The sequence below is a fragment of the Phyllostomus hastatus genome, unplaced genomic scaffold, assembly GCF_019186645.2.
Source record: "Phyllostomus hastatus isolate PE091 unplaced genomic scaffold, TTU_PhHast_1.1 phas_scaffold_46, whole genome shotgun sequence".
In the NCBI taxonomy this organism is placed as follows: domain Eukaryota; kingdom Metazoa; phylum Chordata; class Mammalia; order Chiroptera; family Phyllostomidae; genus Phyllostomus; species Phyllostomus hastatus.
This window is the reverse complement of record NW_025334032.1, coordinates 17525150-17546445: the sequence shown is the minus strand read 5'-3', so window position 1 is coordinate 17546445 and position 21296 is coordinate 17525150.

Here is a 21296-nt window from a genome sequence, read left to right as displayed (position 1 = left end):
AGAGACAGTTTTGATTGTCCCAACTGGGGGATTGCTGGGTGCTACTGGCATCTAGTGGGTATAGGATGCTCAGCATTCTATAATGAACAGATGGGCCCCCAGAACAAACAATGATCTGACCCAAAATGTCAATAGTGCCAAGATTGAGAAACCCTGAGATACAGCTAGAGGTGTGCTCTTATAGAACACCAAGCTGAGGATTAATCAGTTTGACCCATAGTGCTCAAAATACAGTTTATGGGGTATATTTACAAACTCACCACCATCAAGATGGATGTAATATTTGGCTTTGTTGCATCGGTACCCACCACCCACAGATTCATGGACCCCACTGGTTCATTTCACTCCTCGAGCTCTTAGGTTCCCGCTCACTCCAATAACATGACTGGCTAAGTGCATTGTTTGTACCTCAATACAATTGTGCACATCCTTTGTACTCAACTACCAAATAACATTTAAATCTGCTGCCTCTGTACTAAATTAATATATTTTAAAGCTTATACCCATAAATCATTCATTTCAAAATTCTCATCTCTTATGAATAAGTTCATCATTTTCATTCACATTTTGTCACAAAAATTAGGAGTTTAGCTTTTCGAAAATTTCATTTCCCACTTGTCTTTTATGTGCAGCAAGATAGTAAACCAGCAGATTAGCTTTTCTTTCATCACAGCAGAGGAGGACGAGCTAGAACGCAACACAATCAAAACAAATTGCTTAGGAAAATAATTCCTTTATTTAAAGGAATTACCAATAAGCAGGCTGCTTTCATGAGAAACAAAAACTGTCATGGAGCTAGCCAGGGTCGGAGGATGTGGAGACTGAATTATGCTCCCTTCTGCAGAGTTACTGTTCCAAATTACAGCAATACTCACATCTTGTGAATGACTTCTTAAAGCAGGGTAAGTTAAACACCATGTAAAAACCAACTGTTCCTAACATCTTTTTACAAGTGCGCACCCAAAAGGAAAAAATCTTTGCTTTGTCTGACAGACCTGGCCTCTCCTTAGTTGATGCAGCACTACCTGGCCAAGGTGGGTCACATGCTACATGCATCCACTGACACCACTTCTCAGGGATGCATCCCCATCCACCAGGCAATGCACAATTATTTTCTGCAAAAATGGTCAGATTGGCCAGGAAGTTATTAAAATGATAGTTTTTATCATATAAGCATGCTTGAATAAAATGTTCTCATCTTGATTATACACAGCAAGTATAGCCCACTGCAAATAAAAGACATCCAAGTGGAGCTTTGGTGACTTTAGAATATCTGAATTAAAATAAAAATGTGATGCAAATTGAGATTTTATTTAATTTTTTAAAAGCCCATTTTAGAATAAATGAAAGCAAAAGCTTGAAACTAATTTATATGTTTGCAGTCTTCAGATCATTTTCACTGTATGAAGAAAGGGAAGAGATAAATTAAAGTTATCCCAGGATATTACCCGTAAGAGGTTAAAGTATGTTCTAATAGGCAGATTAATTCTGTGGGGAAATAACATTAAATCTTTCTGAAGCCTCGAAATTTCTCAAAAGCATTCTTGCTGCTTTCTTGCATTGCAACAAATGCAATCATCTGGCTAGATAATCTGGCATCTTAAATAACTTTGCACTTAAGCCCTGTCAATTTGATCTTCCAAGGTTAATTGATTATTTCAACAAGCATTCTTGCCAGAAAAGATCTGAGTGCTTACATCTTTTCATTAATTCATGCTGTTTGGTGAGAAGGTAAAAAAATAAGAAGGGACTGCTTGATTTAACTCTTTTATTACCCAGTCTTCAAAGGAACATGGAGAGAAAGGTCTGAAGTACAACTTTGCTCAGTCAAACTGAAGCTCTATTTGCAGAAGCAAAATGAATGAACACAATGTCTTTACATAGCCAATGTAAAGGACCTATGTGGATGCTCATTTTGTAATAAAAACAACTGATTTCATTGCAACTCTTTCCCTAAGCCTGACCCTCACCACTTCTCTGCAGTATCAGACCATTCACATTGGACAAAGCCTGTCTGGGCGTTTCTGGAATAGACTTGCTCTATCAGCAGTCACATATTTGTCATGGACATCCTTGTTTTCAGAGACACATCCGGGACACTGGAGGATCATCCCTCATAAACACGGTGCCATAACTCATCAGCTAAACGGCAGAACTTGGACAAAAGTCAGGATATTTTTTTAAGAACATTAAAATTGTGCAAGCATTTGTGTGTTTCTTAAAAAGCAACCCCAGACACTCCTAGCAGGAGAAAGTGCCTGCTTTTATCAGAGCCTCCTAAGTGGCACCACAATTCTGCTTCTGAATATGATCATTTTCCATCCCAAATGCTGGGAGGAATAGAGATAATGGACTTCTTCTGCCGCTCATTTCTCAAAGTGCCCCAAACACACACAGAGCCACTAGCTTCTCCCCACATCACCCACTTCTTTCCCACTCAGGTCTGAACAGCACCTGAAAGTGCACCCCATTTTGGGGATAGTTCATGGCCTGCAGCCATCCTCTGCCCCCTTCCCCATTCCATCACACTTCATTTTGAGGGATGGTTCCTACTTCTTTGCACACCTTGGCACAGACTAAATGCGAGAGGGAGAAAGGAGGTGGGAGGGGCTGCCAGAGGCAGAGCGGCTCTCACCCTCTGCTGGCTTGTGACTTTGGGGGTGGGCACTGCCAAGCAGAGGCTCAGAATGAGAGTCTGCATGCTCAGAGCGCACTTGCAGGCTGGCAGGGCTCTCCCTGCCCTCCCCCTGTTTGCTTCCCAATGAAAGCAGCCATACCACCCTGGAATGGGAAGGAGAAGGCCACAGCTTTATTTACATAACACAAGAGATATCACAATCAACAAGCATTAATCATGATCATTACCCCAAATCATACAAAATAATGCTGCTGACCGCTTCTGCAGCTCGTTGGTTGTATTTTGTTCCTTTTCTTTTCCCCGTGGGAAAAAAGGGGGAAATGACAAAATCATTAGGAGCAACCCGGGGTCCCCCAAATAAAACATGTGTAAATTAAACACACGTGAAGCGCTCAATATGTGGCAAATTAGAGCAGAAAACACTGAGGCTCCTGCATCTGAGGAGTCTGCCTGACTTGGAGATGTGACAGGTATTATTGCCCTCGGTAGAGTTATTTAAGCCCGGTAGGAATCCCAGTGTCCGGGAATGTCAGGGGACCGTTATTAGACAAGTTTAATTAGGATCTACCCTGCTGCTCCTAACAAGCATTTAATTAACTTCTAGGCAGGGTAATTAGCTTTAGATTGCAGCTGATTTTCTCCCTCACCTTCTGTTGACACTTGGCCTGCACTGAGGCATCCTGCATGGCTGACAGTGTAATGGATAGCATCGCTGAGAAGCCTAATATCAAGGCTGCTGAGTCTAAAAAAAAACCACACACACACACAGCCCAGTGATGAGGATAACAGATGAAATAATCACAGCCAGGTCCTGGTCCTCGGGTGTCACAGAAGGCTGAGGAAGCCACATGTGACTCCAGGCCACCTGCTGGGAGGGGGGAATTGCCCCCAAGACAAAACCAGACCCCTCTTTCGTCCTTTACCTGCCTGGGGACACTCATGGGGAAAGGCACCTCTGTCCACCACTCCAAACAAGCTGTTTGTGACTTCTAGTCCCAAATATATGTGGGTGTCTGGCCCAACGCCTGCTTTCCTGATGACACAAAGACATGGAAGGTATTGGCCAGGCCACTGGTAACCTTAGGAACTCTCCCACTTTTTCCAAGGGTTGTATTTCCAAACCCTCTAGTGGAGTTTGGTCTTCAGTACTCCCAACATCTCCATTAAAAATAATGGGGCCCAGGCTGGGCAACTCAGTTGGTTGGGACATTATCCCTTACACTAAAAGGTCACAGATTCAATCCCCGTTCAGGTCACATGCAGGAGGCAACCAATCAATATCTCACAACAGTGTTTCTCTATCTTTCTCCCTTCCTTTCGCTCTAGAAGCAATAAACATAGCCTTGGGTGAGGATTAGAAAATAATAATAATGCGAGTTGTTAGTATGATTTGGTTAACCTAAAAATAAAAGGCCTTTCAAAATGAGAGGCAATAAGCACTTATTTGAGATCAAAATGAATAACTATTTGGGAATCACTGACTCAGGCAAACACCCAAATAGTGTTCTGATTAGGAGACAAAAGCAAGGGGTACTTATGGCAAAGAGAAGGGGAAGGATTATGCCAGAAAAAGGAAGGCATTTCTGTTGGTGACACTAATTCTAAACAAGGCGTTCAATTTTTAGCCATGTAACCACCAGTAGCCATCAGCCTGGTAGTAATAATATCTGCTCTCTTGTTATCTTTGCAAACAGTTCTTTGGGACACAGTGTAGCTTTAGGCCCAGTCCAAAGGTTATTTTGCCCAGCTTTAACGTTCCAAAGATTTGAGCTGTAAAATGTACAAAGCAGTTCCTCTGAATTGGCAGCTCTGGCTCCATTTTAAAGCTGCTCCCTTTCTGTTATTTTTTTACAATGCAATTCTGAACTCTTGGGGACTGCAGGATGAAACATGCCTCCCCTATAATTATGATGAAAGGTTTAATAATTCACACCCAGTTTCAAGAGTACATGTGCTTTAAAAGAAAATTGATTCTTATTTGTGCACCCATGTTCAGAGCAGCACTATTTCCAATAGTCCTAAGGTGGAAGCAACCCAGTTGTCTGTTGACTGATGAGTAGATAATTAAAATGTGGCATATCCATGCAATGGAATATTATTCAGCCTTAAAAAGAAAGGAAATTTTGACACACGCTACAACATGGATGAACCCTGAGGGCATTATGCTGTCAAATAAACTAGTCACAGAAGGACAAATACTGTATAGCTCTGTTAGTGTACACTGTTAGCTAGATGTTAATAAAGGCAAAGGAGCAACATTGGCTAAGCTTAATTAGGTCAGAAGCTATAGCCTCACACACTCCAGGGGATAGCAGCATTGCCACTCCAAGGGAATTAAAACTCCACTGCCCCACCACCACACCGTGTAGGGAGGAAGGATCTCCTAGGGAATAGCTAGCCATCCAGTGGGATTATCAGAGGGAGAAGAGGGGTAATTCCTCTGCTGGGCACGTGTCCAGTAGAAGCCAAGATGGCAGAGGGGGAGGTCCTTCTACAATAAGGTACATGAAGTAGGAGCTAAGATGGTGACCATAAGGGGGGAACAATCTAAGCTGGAAAAAGGATTGCATTGGTTAGGGGGAGGGCCATCAGAACTGGGAAAGAGATTGGTTCATTTGAACGTCTTTCTTTCCCAAGCTGGAGGTAATACAATCAAAGCTTAGCAAATGCCTCTCTCTGTAACATGCATTCATTTGCCCATTTGTTTGCACATTCTTTCTTTGTAGTAGCCATGCTGGCCTGCAGCTGCGTGGGCCCCAAGTGTGGGCCTGGGTGTAGTAATGCAGTACTGGTCAGAGCACAGCTGGAAACAGAGACTAAGTTAGCTGGGTGGGGACAGAGACTGAACTGGACTAAGCTTTGGCATAGACTGAACTGATGACACAGAATTTCTGGACCCTGGCTCTTCTTCTGGGCTTGATGAAGACAAGACTGGACTTCTTCCACAGTAGACAGATGAAGATGAGACACCGAGAACCTGGGACTATCTTTTATTTCTAGTCCAATAATTCTTACCACTACACCTCATTCTCTTATGTGTGGGCCCCTGAAATGTTTTTCTTGTGACTCCATGGAAGAACCCCATTTCCACTGGCAAGAATTCCACTGATATGGCGTCCTTACAATAGTCAAACTCATAGAGACAGACTGATGGGTGCTGAGGTTGGAGGAAGGTAGTGGGAAGTTAATGTCTAGTGGATGCAGAGTTCCAGTTTGAAGATGAGGAGTTTTGGAGATGGTAGTGATGGTTGCATAATAATGTAAGTGCATGTGATGCCCCTGAATTATACACTTAAAAACATCTAAACTTACAAGTGTTATGTTGTGTATATTTTACTACAATAAGAAAGAAAGTTAGTTCTTAATTTTTTTGCAGTATGCACCTGGGAATCTGAAGGTCATTCTCTGTTACTTTCCCAAGAACAATGTCTGGTGTCCTACAGACTTCGACCAGAACATACTGTCTGAATTGTAGAACTTCTTTGATCTAAAATCCTATTTTTCAATGCTTGGTGTATTGATCATTATAGGTAAGTATGGGGTATGAGGCTTGTTTTGAAAACTTGGGAATGTGTCTGGGCCATTGTCCCTTTAAGATGGGGCACACACAGCAGCTAACCTAGACCAGCAATGGGCCTTGGAGAAGGAGCTGCACCTTTGTTCTGCATGCTGAGGGCACCAAGCTTCAGTGCCTCCCAAGAACATGCAGGCAGGACTGTGCTCACTTGTCATCATCTTTTCTGTAACAGATGGCAAACCTTTTCAGTATATTCCTGGATGCTCTAGTGAACACTACATTCCATTGGAGGGAGAGTGTCTATGAACAAATGAAGGTTGCAGCATGTCAGATGGTGAGAAAGGCTCTATTGAAAAGCCAGGCAGGGAAGACTATGGGTGATTTCCAATCTAACAGAGGGTCATCAGGGAAGGCCCCACTGAGAGGATGCTTTGGGAACCAACTGGGTGTTTATGAAAGAGTCCTACTGGCAGAGGGAGTGGCAGGTGCAGAGGCCCTGAGGTCAGATGGCTTGCCCATTGGAACATTACCATAGTGTCTCTGTCCTTAATATTAGGATACTGGGGCCCTCACTCCACTCAGTAGTAAGCCACAGACATAATACAATCTCAGGAATAACTGTAAATTTCTATTCCTTCTCTCCCCAACATTCCCTATCCATGGACAGCTGGGGAGTACTCTATCATCAGAACGCTCGCACTCAGGTCAAGATTTTGATTCTTAATAATAAGCAGAACTACCCAAGAATGCATATGGCATCATCAGCCATTTTCATCTTAGAAAGAAATCTTCAGAATGACAGAAATCACAGCACAGGCATCAATCCTCAGGGAGTGAGAGGAAATATCCTTGAATTGTTTGAATTTTCATCATGTGTGTCTCCATTAACAAGTTATTTTCAAATTGTTTCTGTAACAACATTATCACTTTTTAAAAATTGACCTGGAAATAATAACAGTGAAGTAGCAATCTCCTTCAGGGCTGTGGCTTACTCGGATGCAGTAACAATGCCTGCCCTGTAAAGCAGGCACCAGGTGCCTCTTCAGAGTGGAAGCTGCACCAACACATTTATCTGTGCAGCGGAGCCTGCCTTCTCCTTTGTGACTTTCTTCAATCCCCAGTAACTGGCCAGCTCAGGGTAGCCACATGGGCTGCAGCTCACTCAAACGTTGTCCCACGTTGGGAAGCCAGGCACATGCTGTCAAACCTCAAGCACTGGAGCTCGTACATTTGAAAATTACAATTAAGTGGGTGGTTTTTCTCCTTGTGACTTTTGGAGCAAGAGTCACTTTTGGAACACTGAAACCAAAATAAAGCACTAGAAAAAACCCCACAAGTGGCTGCCAGCACCTTATTCCCCTTTCCCTTGCGTTCCTTCTGCTGGAATGTTTCCAATGTCTATCTGCTCACCCCCTCATTTATTCCTGGTTCCTGCTCTCATCTTACTCATGCCCTGCTCCCCACCCCTGGTCTGGTTTTCTTCATGATGCTAAACTCCATCTTACCTCTTATGCATTTTTTAAAAATTTGACTATTGTCTGCCTCTCCCCATTAGAGGGTAAATGTCTGTTTTATCTGCAGTTCTTAACATTGTCTACCAAACACTTGATCAATATCTGTTAAATAAATAATGACTAACTCCCCACAATGGCATCAGGGATTTGAAAAATGAATGTATCAAAAATAGGAACATTCTAAATATGTCCCAAGTGTGATATTAATTTAATCTATGTATTCCTTGTCTGTTGTATCCTCCATTGAGAACTGATATTCAGAGGAATGATCTTGAGTATTGGAAATAAATTAATTTACTTGGTTAATTGACTCTACACATATTTACCGAGTGCCTACTACACACCTGGTGCCATGCTAGGTGCTGGGATCCAGTGGTTGATTAGAAGCACGTTAAGGTTCCTTCTGTCAGGGAGCTTAATATGTAAATAATTTGTGTTAATCCACAATTATCAAAGTAAATATGTAATATCAAGCTGAAGGAAAGGAACCCAACTCTTAAACCATCAAGCAATATTCTGTTACTCTGTTTTTAAAATTACTTTGAAATAAGAACTTATAATAATTAGAGTTTCATTTTGATATCAGCAAGTTTCCTCAGGTTATCTGGTCCTAAAATGCTGAGATATCCAGGACCCTGAAGATTCCTGGGCTGACGGAGAGATGGGTAGGTGGTGGGTAACAGCATCATCAAAGGAAGCAGCAAAATGGTGGCATTCACTCTCTCCCGTGGCGTCACCCGAGGATCATCACAGAGCCATCTTTGGAGGAAACTCTCAGAGGACCCTTCTCGGTGAGGTATGGCTGGGAGGATTGGGATATTGGCAGAAGATAGCTCTGGAATTCAGCCACAACACCTGTCCCTAAAAGGTGTTGATTGGAGAAGAGAGCTTCCACGTCATGCACCTGGGCACCAGGTGGGTGAGAACAGTTCACACCAATCCACCCAGAAGATAATCACGGGCGAACACTTTCATATTGCCTGTGATTACATCAATAGGGAGGACCATTTTTATCATCTATTCTTTTGTCGTCTCTCAGAGAAAGGCTGAGACTCACAGACTGATCTGAAAATGACCCAAGCTTTCTGACACTTACCTAAACAGAGTAGTGATAACACAGAACATTCATGTCATATTTGGTACTCGCTGAATTTGAGCGTGAATGAAGTTGTCTTGTGGTCTGACTCATGTGCGTGATCTCCTTCTCTTTGCTCTGTCTTTAGAAACTCCAGCAATTTTATCATGTTTTCCTTCACATCAGACCATTAAAAAAGAAAGGTGAAGTCCTATTTGAGGTGATTGGAAAGACCCTGTGGTTATTACTACATGGTTTGTGGCACTCATGAGGGAAGGAGATGATACTGTCAGGACAGGAAACTTTCAAAAGAAAAAAATGAGCAGAGTGAGGAAACACTTTTTAAAAAGGTAAAAATGTTCTGATCTTTTTGGGGATCTTCATTCTATATTTCCGGGCCATAACTGGACCGCTCCATAGTGGAGAACACTGCTAGGTTGGTGAATAAGAAATGACAAAAGCTGCTGGACGTTAGTTTCCTCCGGGCCCCAGCCGGAGAGTTTTCATTTTACACAGCTTTCTCAGCTTGCAGAATGATTTGCTAAACAATAAATATTTGTTTTTAAAAAGCAAGTACAAATCCACATTATGGTATGTATATTGTCTATGTATAGTGGGAGCATACATTGCTTTTTATTCCACAGGACACTATGCTGCATTGGGCAAAACCAATAAAAATGAATGGAACTATGAGCAGATCCTGCAAATGTGCTTCAGTCAGATTAGCAAACAGCCACTTACTTGGGGTGAGTAACAGGCAATCTTAGAGTGTTAGGCAGAATGAATAGGCAGAGATTATGGGTCTAGGAACTGGAGACTGCTAAAGTGAAGACAGGCCATTCTTTTCTGGATTGTGTTTACTTGCCAGCCTGGCCACACGCATACTTCATCTCAATAATTTCCCTGTGCACTTTGGTGACTTGTAGGTTGGTAGGTTGATTTGTAACAACAATTATGAGTTAGGACTTTGTGGGACTTATCTAACTGAAACAAACTGTGCATTTTGGGGTTGGCACAGTGCAAACATTGGCTGCCCCCAGGCAAGAACTGGTGGCTGAGAACAGAGTGGGAAGAGACTTATTAAATAGTCTTCTTTAGTGCCCCTTGAATTTGTATCATGTGCAAACATTAACTACTTAGAAATAAAGAAAATTAAAAATGGTGGTGGAAACTGAATCACACGTAGATTTGTTTCTGATGAAGTGGGGTGTGCTCACTATCCACAGCTGATGATAATCTGTGTGATTTCACTTGCCAGGCAATTGGTATGAATCTACATAGATCAAACTAGGGAGACACTGGCATGGGAAAGTTTTCTGTGGCATTCATTAATGTGTCCTTTGTAGGATATATTGATGTCACTGTTTGGTTAAACTTCCCTTTCAGGTATACAGGAGGTGGCCGTGCTTGACTGTCCACCCAGTGGTTGCTAGATGACAGATAGAATCACCAAAGTTTTTGTTATTTCGCATATAAATGGTGTTTTGTGTAAGGGCTAAATTAAGACCTAGTATCATGCGTTGCCTTGACTGCTGGTGGAACTGGGAGGGCCTCAAAGGGCCTAAGTGCAAGTCCTCCTCTCAACTCTGCAACCATGGATAAGGTCCCTCAGTCAAACAGCCCTCATTCCAGGGACCTGGCACAGTGCCTGCTTGTCCTGAAGTAGTGGGCTTCTGTTCCCTGTCAGCCCATGGACTTATTCAAAGAAGCTAACTGCATCCTTCCATGGGAACCAGAGGCACCCCGTCCTCTTGTTACTACAAAGCCCTTTCAACAGTGCTTGCTTGTTCACACTGCCTGAGTGCACCCTATGTGGTCCTGTGCAGCGTGTGTTGTCCCCTCCCCCAGGCTGTATTTGTGACTATAACCTGCTGTCTGTCTCATCTGCCCAGTGTAAGGGGTTATTTGGCCATTCTCATAACCCTACAGAAGGAATCCTTATCATCAGCAGAGTGAAGAGGAGGTGAACAAACACATCAGAATGTAATCTTTTCATTGTGATGTCAGAAACAATGGGATTATTTGTGAATAAACAAATCATGCCATGGGGCACATTTATAATAAAATTTGGTGATGTGTCTAATATTCCAGTGAAGGAGGGAGTGCTATTCCCTTTGTAAAATGCTTTCCTGGGCCCTGGGACCCTGCTCTTTCCAGTTTCCATCTCCTCTCAAATCTTCTCCTGCTGGCTGCTTCTTCTGACTCCTGTTTAGATTGTCAGTGTTTCTTATGGTTCTGTCCACAGCTCTTCTCACTCAGCCTGCCTTATCTGCACATGCATGGTCAACTTCTTCCAACACTCATCGCTTCCTTTTCCTGTGTATTCTATATATTGAATGAATATATAACCATTAAAATAAAAGTGTTCCTTTTTGTACTGGCTAAGGAGTGCCATGCTGAAGCAGTGGAAATACATTAGTGGGAGAAGTGAAGGCCTGGTGAGCAGGTAGAGTGTGCTTTGGGGCAGGCTGCGGCCTGGCTGCAGACTCAGGGAGGGGCCATCCAGGGGTCTCAGCACGGGCCCACCACAGCCAACGATGCTGAGGCCCCATCCAGGCAGAAAACCCTGATGAACAGAAATGCTCAGAAAATGGGGTGGTTGTGGTAGATTTTAGATTTTTTTCTGATTAACATAGCTAACCCAGATATGGTTTTTCTTTTTTGGGAAATGCTACTAGTACTCTTTGTAACATGTATGAGAGTATTTTTCTGCCCTTGTGAATATAGAAAAGGAAACACAATTTGGCCTTTCTTCACTTATTCTGAATTTTGCAGTTCTGTGAGTCATCATCCTGAATGTTAATTTTCAGTATAAAATGTTAAAGCCGTGTGTATATGCAAGAGGTAGAAGGTACCGGCTTGTATTCAGTGTTACATTTGCTTTCATCCTTACACAAAATAAGTGCCTGGTGTCTGCAATTTATATGATGGTCAGGTTTTGCTTTAAAATCTTGCAGCTCTAAGTGTGGCCTGGCCCAACAGCCTGGGCATCACCTGGGAGCTGTTGAGAAATGCAGAGTCCCAGGTCCACCTGTGGCAGAACCTGCCTCTTAATGACATTCCAGGGTGTTGTGCATACATACTAAAGTTTGAAAGGCACTCTTCTGAAATACTCTAGAAAAAAGAAATTGAACAACAATAAAAAAAGAAATTGAAGAGGAATGGGGATAATAAAACACAACAGCAAAATATTGAAAATGGTAGGGGCTGCATGAAAGGTACATGAGTTTTATTACACTGTTCTCTCTATAATTGTGTGATGATTAAAATAAATCCCCAACACCATCTCATTTGGTCTTATAGAGCTATAACTGCTGAAAGTCAATTCTTCCATAAAAAGTCAATTCTTTCCTCTTATAAAATCAGTTTATTCAAGTATGATGTAATTCTGGTTAATCAATTTTCATTGTACATTAACCCCAATATACTTGTTAAATACTCATTGAACTGACTAGAGAGGAAAACAAAATACAACCCACTTAAAAAATAAATATGATTAAGGTCTAGCATTTGTAAATCACCAAAAAAAAATGGAAAAAGGGCTTTCCTCATTTCTTTATTTAGTAAACACTTCTATAGAGCTTACTATGTGCAAGGTACTTCCTCAGGAATTTACAGATATTAATCCACTAAATACATTTTGTCCTCACAATGATCCCGGACACCTTACAAAATACAGGATTCTCAGATGGCCATGTCATTCCTGGGCTTGCTTCCAGAGGCGCTCCACTGGACCTGCATGGGGCCTGCAGCCTGGCAGCCCAGGAGGTGCAGCACAGGCTGGTGAGGGCCTTTCCTTACCCCCTGCAACCTGTTAGGAGCTAAGGGTGGTGATGGAAGGCACGATTGCTCAGCAGACCAAGATGGGCAAGCCCTGATCACCAGCTGACTTGGTGATTTGGAACAACGAGTTAAATCCTCTAAATACAAAGCTCAGGGAAACTGAGATCCAACTGATGGAATTAAGGAAATCTTAGAACTTAGTTATCACTCTTTCTCCCCCTTCTCCCCACCAAAAAGTAAAAATGAACTACAGAGGCAGAGAACAGGAACCACTACACCTTGTACATCATAAGAGAGTCAGGGCCTAAAAGAAGTTACACAATGAGAAAGTATTCACTTTCATAAAGTGTAGAGATTTTGACCTATAGAACTTGCACACTATTTTTTCCAGAACTGTGAACTGTATTAATTACAACAGGCATTGCTTTTAGGTTAGGAAATCAAAAGAAACTTTAGGGGATGTGACACACTCCTAGTCATGTGGTTAATACTGTAGGAAATGGAAATGCCTCTTTAAATGTTGGGCCCAACACAGTGAGGGATAGAAAGGTGGTACATGGACACACACTCAGTACAACTGAGCAATAGCTTTAACATTTCACTGTTCATACTTATTCACATTTCCACTCCCAGGAGTTCATGCTACAGGAACACCTTCTGTCTGTGAAGAATGCTCATGGCAGGGCTATTTGTAAAAATCAAAAGTGATTTATTGCAAAAAAAAAAGTTGGAAGAAACTCAAATGTCCTTCAGTAACAGACTGGTTAAAAAATAAGCTAGAAAACCATTTGTGCAAAAAATATGATGCATCAATTGAAAAGCTAGAGAATAAAGTGGATCTATTTGTCCTAACATAGCATAGAAAGATAGCTACAATTTACTGCTAAGTAAAATATCAAGTTGTGAAACTGTATGAAGAATATGATTCTGTTTTTGTTAAAAAATGATAAGATAGGATTTAAAAAAGGCTGAAGGCACATGTTTCAGCTGTCACAGTGATGCTCCTAGGATATGAGCCAGCAGGGAACACTCCCGGGCAAGGGAAAAAGAATGCTTCCTAAATTTTTAATTCTATGGCTTATCGGAGAGATCTTATAATCAACATTTTCTGTATTTGTAAAACATATGATGGTGTTTGCTTTAGAGAAAGAAATTATTGTGAACAAAAGACATGTGTGCTCAAAGGGGGAAAAAATCAGAGAGGAACAAGAGGGAAAAAAACGTGGTTCTTAGAGGTATCTTAACCACCTAGGGTTGTAATTTGTAACAAAAATTAAACATAATAATGAAATCAGAAGCATGCCTGCTAATATTTTAATTTATATGCATATTTAGCATGCTCTTTCTTTATTATTCTTAATTTATTTTAATGACTAAAATAATTAATGAAAAATTTTCTTTTCCTCTTTCTTTCTTTCCCTCCCTCCCTCTCTTCCCTCCCATCTTTCCTCCTTTCCTTCCTTCCTTCCTTCCTTCCTTCCTTCCTTCCTTCCTTCCTTCCTTCCTTCCTTCCTTCTTCTTCCCTCCCTTCTTCTCTCTTTTCTTTCTTCTTCCTTCCTGCCTCTCTATTTCTTTCTTGTTTTTTTTTTTTCTAAGATAGAACCTTATGTACGATGCATCTATGTATGTTGCTCCTGTTGATTCAATATGGCAGCGGAGAGGAAGTTGAAATGAACTCTACTTCCTGTGACTGCGTCTGGGATCAGCTATTCTCCATGGAGCCGGTGGATCAGGGACTTTGAGATGAACCAGAGTGAGCTCCAGCTGTAGCAGGAGCATCACGCCAAGCTTGAACATGTGCTCTGTGGTGGTCTGAATGTGGATGCCACTGAGACAGAGGGCAGAGAGGCCTCACAGCTTCAAGGACTGGTATACTACCTAGGCTGTTGGAAGGGACTAGGTCTCCAGCTTCATGCCAGGTGGGGGTGGCCCAGATCAAGCCAAGCCTTTCCTGAGAGAGTTTCTCCTCTGTTTCTGCTGCAGTTCCAGAGGGGTGGGGGCACTGTCCCATTCCTCCCACTAATGAGCAATCCCTTGTCAAGAGTTTTCCTCAACCATGGGAAAGACTGTCCCTGCTCTGTTTGAGAATAGACTTGGAGGCCATGGTCTGGGGGCAGGGGAATGGGACGTCACCCAAGGTAGCTGCTGGATGATGGTGGCATTGCCACAAAGGTTAGGATGGGGGTACAGGGAGGATGGATGACAGTGGCACTTCTATGAGACACTATGATGCCAAAATCATTCTCTCCTCTGAGCTTGATGCTGCTTCATGGGGGATAAGCCATAGTTTAAAGAACTATGTTTAAAATTGGAAAGAGATGAGAGCAGATGCTAATCTTGACATATTTTCATTATTTTGTTTACATGGAAGTTTAGTTAAGCAGAAATCAATATGAAAGAAAGTGAAAACAAATAAAAATTCATTTTGAAAAGTCTTAAGCAGCCTATGACAAGAAGGTAGATGTTTCAGAAAAACAAAGGCACTCCAGGAGGGTTGTTAGAAGCAGGAGCAGAAATAGCATTTCCTACAAAACACGTTTCTTGGGACACCAGGTGATGATTCCAGAAAAAATAAACCTGAACGTGAGCTTGTTACCCTGGGTTGGGATTTGGATAGAGCAGCCTTGGAAAATTATACTACAATCAAATGTATCAAATTCTATAAGCAGCAATTTCAAATTGTGCATTCCAAATTGATATATTCTACACAAATAAAAGGATCTGATTTTGGGCTTTGAAATCAGCCGCCTGCCTTCTGTTTGCTGTACAATGCCATCTGACTTCCTAAAAAGCGCGGTGCCTTTTTTCCCTGCTGCACCTGCTTAGCTTCAGAAATGTCAGCAGCTCATCTCAGGCAGTAATGCTAGGGCTGCAGTCACCTGACAACACTAGGGAAAAGCAAGGTGAGAGAGAAGGGAGGGCAGGATGTTCATGGGCTCTGGGGCAGGGAGGATCATGGAAACTGCACAGCCTGGGGCCTCATCAAGGTGATGAGCCTTCACCATCTTCTAACTCACTTGGGAGCCAAGGGCTAGGAGTATTCTTTGTGAGGAGAACCTCCAGGTATAGGAAGTGTTCCTGACTGATAAGTGGGCCTGGATCCCACGCAGGACTTAGAATTCTACCTATTTATGCAAATGTCCCCCAGGATGAATTCACATTTCAAGCCAGCATCACGGAGGGATGAATACATTACCCATATACCTCATTGGACAATAGTGTGGAAATACTAGTCAGATCTTTAGTATGTGTGATTTTAGGAAAGTTGTTTACATTCTCTGACCCTCAATTTCCTGATCTATAATATGGGTTGTTCATGGTGCCTCCTTTCTGGGGGTGTGGTGAGGGTCAAGTGATGAAGTATGTGTCACGTGCTCAGAATAACGCCCAGCATAAATGTAGCATAGCTGCTACTATGACTACTGTTGCCATTATTACTACAGCCATCTTTTCTTAAGAGATTATATATTTTAGAGAAAAAAATGATAGCCTAGATATTTTGCCAAAGGCCCTCCAAAGCTAATATCATTATCTAAGGAGAAACAAGGAAACTTTCTTTAAAGGACATGAAGCTGTCTACAGCTTAGAATGACAAACAATAAACCTACTGCAGGGTTAATTTTTCTTTTTCATAAATAGAAATATAAAAAGATCTAATCGCTTTAAAAATTATTGGTAAGAAGAAAAACTATATCTACCGAGTATAAGTAATAATGATCATGCTACTTCAGTTTTATGGTACCTGTTTAATACAGAACATTTGGGGCAGGGCAGAGTGCGGATTGTGGGTGAGGTCTGAGCAGGGCAAGAAAGGTGTGAGAAGGAGGGCCAGGGGAGGGCTGGACATGGAGCTGCAGAAATGGACAGGATATGCACAGTGAAGAGGGGCCTGCAGCTCCTTCTGAGGAGCCCTCAAGGAAGGCTTGGGGACAGTTGGCCATGTGCAGGTGGTCTGCAGGAAGCTGTGGAGTTGTGGGCTTCAAACCAACTTTTTCCTTACCTTCCCATTCCAAGAAACACCACCTCACCATTTCATTTTCACTCCCTATGCCTGTCCGATTTCATTTTTAGGTTGTAAGCTTATTCTGGAAATACAGGTTCACTTTTGTCTTATGAAACTTGGAAGATTTTGCTCAATTGCCTGGTTTGAATTTCTTCCTGGTGAACCTCAGAGATGTCAGTTATCTTTCCCTGCTATCCCTAGTCTCTCCCCAGGGCATATCTGCCTGGGAGACGGACACCCAGGAAGCCTCCTCTTTCTCAGGATCCCTTCCCTGATCCCCATTCTCATGCCAAATGCTTCCCTGCTCTGTGTCCCATCCCTTGTAGGAGCCTGATTGCTTCTTAAGCATCACTGTATATCACCCCTTATTATTGGTTATTTCATATGGTTTACTTATGTGCATACTATCTCTTCCCTTAAAGCAGAGGCCTTAGTGTATCCTTGGAGCCTTCCTTCTCCTTCCTTGCCTAGCAGGAGCAACACTCATTGACTGAAGGATTAATTGAAGTCCAGAGAAAGAACTGCATTGGGAATCAAAATAAATTTAAGCATTTGGGATAAGGATGGAATATGCATCCAGAGACATTTTCTAGAAAAGATTGGGAACATAGAACTAAAGTTCAGGTGAGCAGCCAGGACAGATGTAATGATTAAGCCATGAGATTGAGTCAAGAGTGTAAGGCCCCTGAGAGCCAACCTCAACCTTAGCCAAAATCCTTCTGTATCTCCTGTCTTAGTGAAGGTCTCCTTACTAAATATTTTAATTCATAATGTCTAGTACATGGTAGGTGCTCAATAAATATTTTCTAAATGATGAATGAATGAATGTGCTTGCCAGAAAATATGGTAAAAATAAGGCATTAAATACACCCAGGGTTGTGCAACTTAGCGACCTGGGGAGGTTTTACCAACAGCTCTTTTGATGAAAAATAATAACCCTCAAGGGTTGCTCCCACCCCTCTCTGTGGTGGAGAATGGTCATGCTGAGGAAATTGCAGCAGATAGAACTCTAGCCATGGAGAGCAGACACACATGCACAGACTACATTGGAAGGAAGTTCCCCTCACATATGGAAGTAGCTCCACACTCCTGTAGGAGTAATGCAGGAAATATAGGGCACCAACATTTTGATATTAGTAAGCTAGTGGTTATTTGTGATTATACTAGCATTATCAGAAAGCACTTGATTCCAAAATATCATTTTTTTATGTGTTACTCTTACCTCTTTCCTATAATGTGGAAAATATAAAATGGTACTTATGATTCCAAAATAGGGGTTACATCTGTCTTCTGTCACCTCTCTTTTTCTAGAAATATTACTTATTTTTTAAGATTTTATTTATTTATTTTTACAGAGAGGGGAAGGGAAAGAGAAATAGAGGGAGAGAAACATCAATGTGTGGTTGCCTCTTACACACCCCATGCTGGGGACCTGGCCTGCAACCCAGGCATGTGCCCTGACTGGGAATTGAACCTAGACCCTTTGGTTCACAGTCTGGTGCTCAATCCACTGAGCCACACCAGCCAGGGTGAAATAGTGCTTATTTTTATTGCTATACATTTTTGCTTATTTTGAATACCACAGAATGCCTGATTTTAAGAGAACCTTGCCTATCTGAGCTACAGAACAGAGCAACAATTTCCATTTTTGGAGCAAAATGTGAGGAGAATATAATTACTCAGTCTCCTATTATACCTGTGAAGGAGTTATATGAAAAGATTTACATTTTAAAATATTAATTCCCTAGTATAAATCTGCCTCATGGAGGAAAGTTTATGGACCTGCAGTGGGTCATGGAAATCTTCGATGTGTGTGTGCCTTAAGGAAAAGTCTTACTTGACTTTAAAAATCTTTCCTGTGGAATAGGCCCTAAACAAATATTCAGAGAGTTGGATCAACTGAATAGATCCTTAAGTCTGATAATTTCTGGCGACTATTTTATAAATTGATTTCTGAGGAGAAATATGGCCCTTAAGAGATGCATTCTCCTTTTACTTCCAGGTGAATGATGGGTCATGCTGCTCTTTGTAAATAAGGAGCTAGCTGCCAGGGGTAGATGTTGGAAACCAGCATTGGTAGGCATGACCTAGGTGGAAAGTCCAGACCTAGGTGGAGAGTCCTAGATCCCAGTGCTGCATGGGGGTTACTGCAATGTCTCCATAACACTATTGAGAGTTAACACAGACTTCTGGCCAAGATGGAGGCATAGGTAGATACACTTTGCCTCCTCACACAACCAAAAGAAGTACAACAACAAATTTAAAACAAAAAAATAATCAGAACTGCCAGAAAATCAAACTGTATGGAAGCCCGATGACCAAGGAGTTAAAGAAGAAACATTCATCCAGACTAATAGGAGGGGTGGAGATGGGCAGCCAAGAGGACTCCCAGCAAGACAGCAGTTGGAGGGCCAGGAAAGGTGGTGGCTGGCAGAGCAGGCAGTCCAACATTTGCGCGAGGATGAACTGGGAAGGACAACTAGGGAGTGAAACAGACCACACAACCCAGGGTTCCAGCATGGGGAAATAAAGCCTTAAAGCCTCTGACTAAAAAAACCTGTGGGGACTGAGGCAGCAGGATAAACTTGTAACCTCATAGGACAGTTCATTGGAGAGACCCACAGGGTCCTAGGATATACACCAAACCACCCCATCCCACCCTTGGGAATCAGCACCAGAAGGGCCCAATTTGCTTGTGAGTAGAGGAGGAAGTGACTGAAAGCCAGAGGAAAGCTGAGCAAGCAGAATTGTTTTCTCTCGGACCCCTCCCCACATACAGCACCACACCACAGCAAAGTGGGTTGCCCCACCCTGGCAAATACCTAAGGCTCTGCCCCTTACTGGGTAAAAGGCATGCCGAGACAAAAAAAAATATGGCCCAAATGAAAGAACAGATCAAAGCTCCAGAAGAACTACATCTAAGTGATGAAGAGATAGCCAACCTATCAGATGCAGAGTTCAAAACACTGGTAACTAGGAAGCTCACAGAAATGGTTGAGTATGGTCACAAAATAGAGGAAAAGGTGAAGGCTATGAAAAGTGAAATAAAGGAAAATGTACAAGAAACCTACAGCAAAGGGAAGGAAACCAGGACTCAAATCTACAGTTTGGACCAGAAGGAAGAAAGAAACATTCTACCAGAACAGAATAAAGAAACAAGACTTCAAAACCATGAGGAGATGCTTAGGAACCTCTGAGACAACTTTTAATGTTCCAATATCCAAATTATAGGGGTGCCAGAAGAAGAAGAACAGCAAGAAATTGAAAACTTATTTGAAAACATAATGAAGGAGAACTTCCCTAATCTGGCTAAGGAAATAGACTTCCAGGAAGTTCAGAAAGCTCAGAGAGTACCAAAGAAGTTGGACCCAAGGAAGCAAACACCAAGGCACATCATAATTACGTTATCTAAGATTAAAGAGAAGGAAAAAATTTTAAAAGCAGCAAGAGAAAAGGAGACAGTTACTTACAAAGGAGTTCCCATAAGACTATCACCTGAATTCTCAAAAGAAACCTCACAGGCAAGAAGGGGCTGGAAAGAAGTATTCCAAATCATGAAAGGCAAGGACCTGCCTCCAAGATTACTCTATGCAGCAAAGCTATCATTCAGAATGGAAGGGCAGAAAAAGTGCTTCCTAGCTAAAATCAAGTTAAAGGACTTCATCATCACCAAGCCTGTATTATATGAAATGTTAAAGGGACTGATCTAAGAAAAAGAAGATGATCAAAACATGAAAAGTAAAATGACAACAAACCCAAAACTATCAACAACTGAACCTAAAAAACAGCAAAACAAAACAAAAAACTAAGCAAATAATTAGAACCGGAACAGAATCACAGAAATGGAGATTACATGTAGGGTTATCAGTGGGGAGTGTGAGGTGGGGAGAAAAGGTACAGGGAATAAGAAGTATAAATGGTAGGTACAAAATAGACAGGGGGAAGTTAACAGAAGTATGGGAAATGGAGAAGCCAAAGAACTTATATGTATGACCCATGGACATGAACTAAAGGGGGGGGGGATGTGGGTGGGAGAGGGATACAGGGTGGAGAGGAATAAAGGGTAGAAATAATGGGACAATTGTAATAGTGTAATCAATAAAATACATTTAAAAAAAAATCTGTTGAGAGGAGACACCATCCAGACCAGAAGTAGTAGTTTCATATGGGAGTTCATTGGAAATGCATATTCTCAGGTCCCACCCAGACCCATTGCATCAGACACTGTGGGATTCAACCTGGCTATCTGGGTTTTAACAAGTCCTCCAGGTAAATCTCATGCATACTCAGGTGTGTGTGTCCTAGTATATGTTTCTTCATCCCTTTTCAGTGAAGAAGTCTTGTGTTTCATTTTATTTAATTAATTGTGCTGTGTAAAGGGCTCCATTTGGCCCTGGGGAGTTACTGTAGATCTTCCCTCAAACAGCAGGACCCAGGTGAGGCCACTCTGGGCTACAAGATGATCTATGTGTCTTGTCTTAGAGCATGTGCCTCTACCTGTGCTCCTTTGTGGTTTACAGCAAAGACACAGGTAGTTTTGGTTTCTCCTGTGCTTTCTATGATACGTGCAGGGGAGAACTCAAACAGATCTTTACTATCAAGAAGCAGCAGAAGCCAAGATCCATCAAGAAACCTTTCATTGCATATACTTGGCTGCTGAAATATCACATGAGTCTAACTGTTCAAAGAAGAAGATAAAATTAGCTGTTTAAGTCCAAAATCAGGGCAAAGACTCCCACTTCTACCTGATATGATAATGTCCCCAG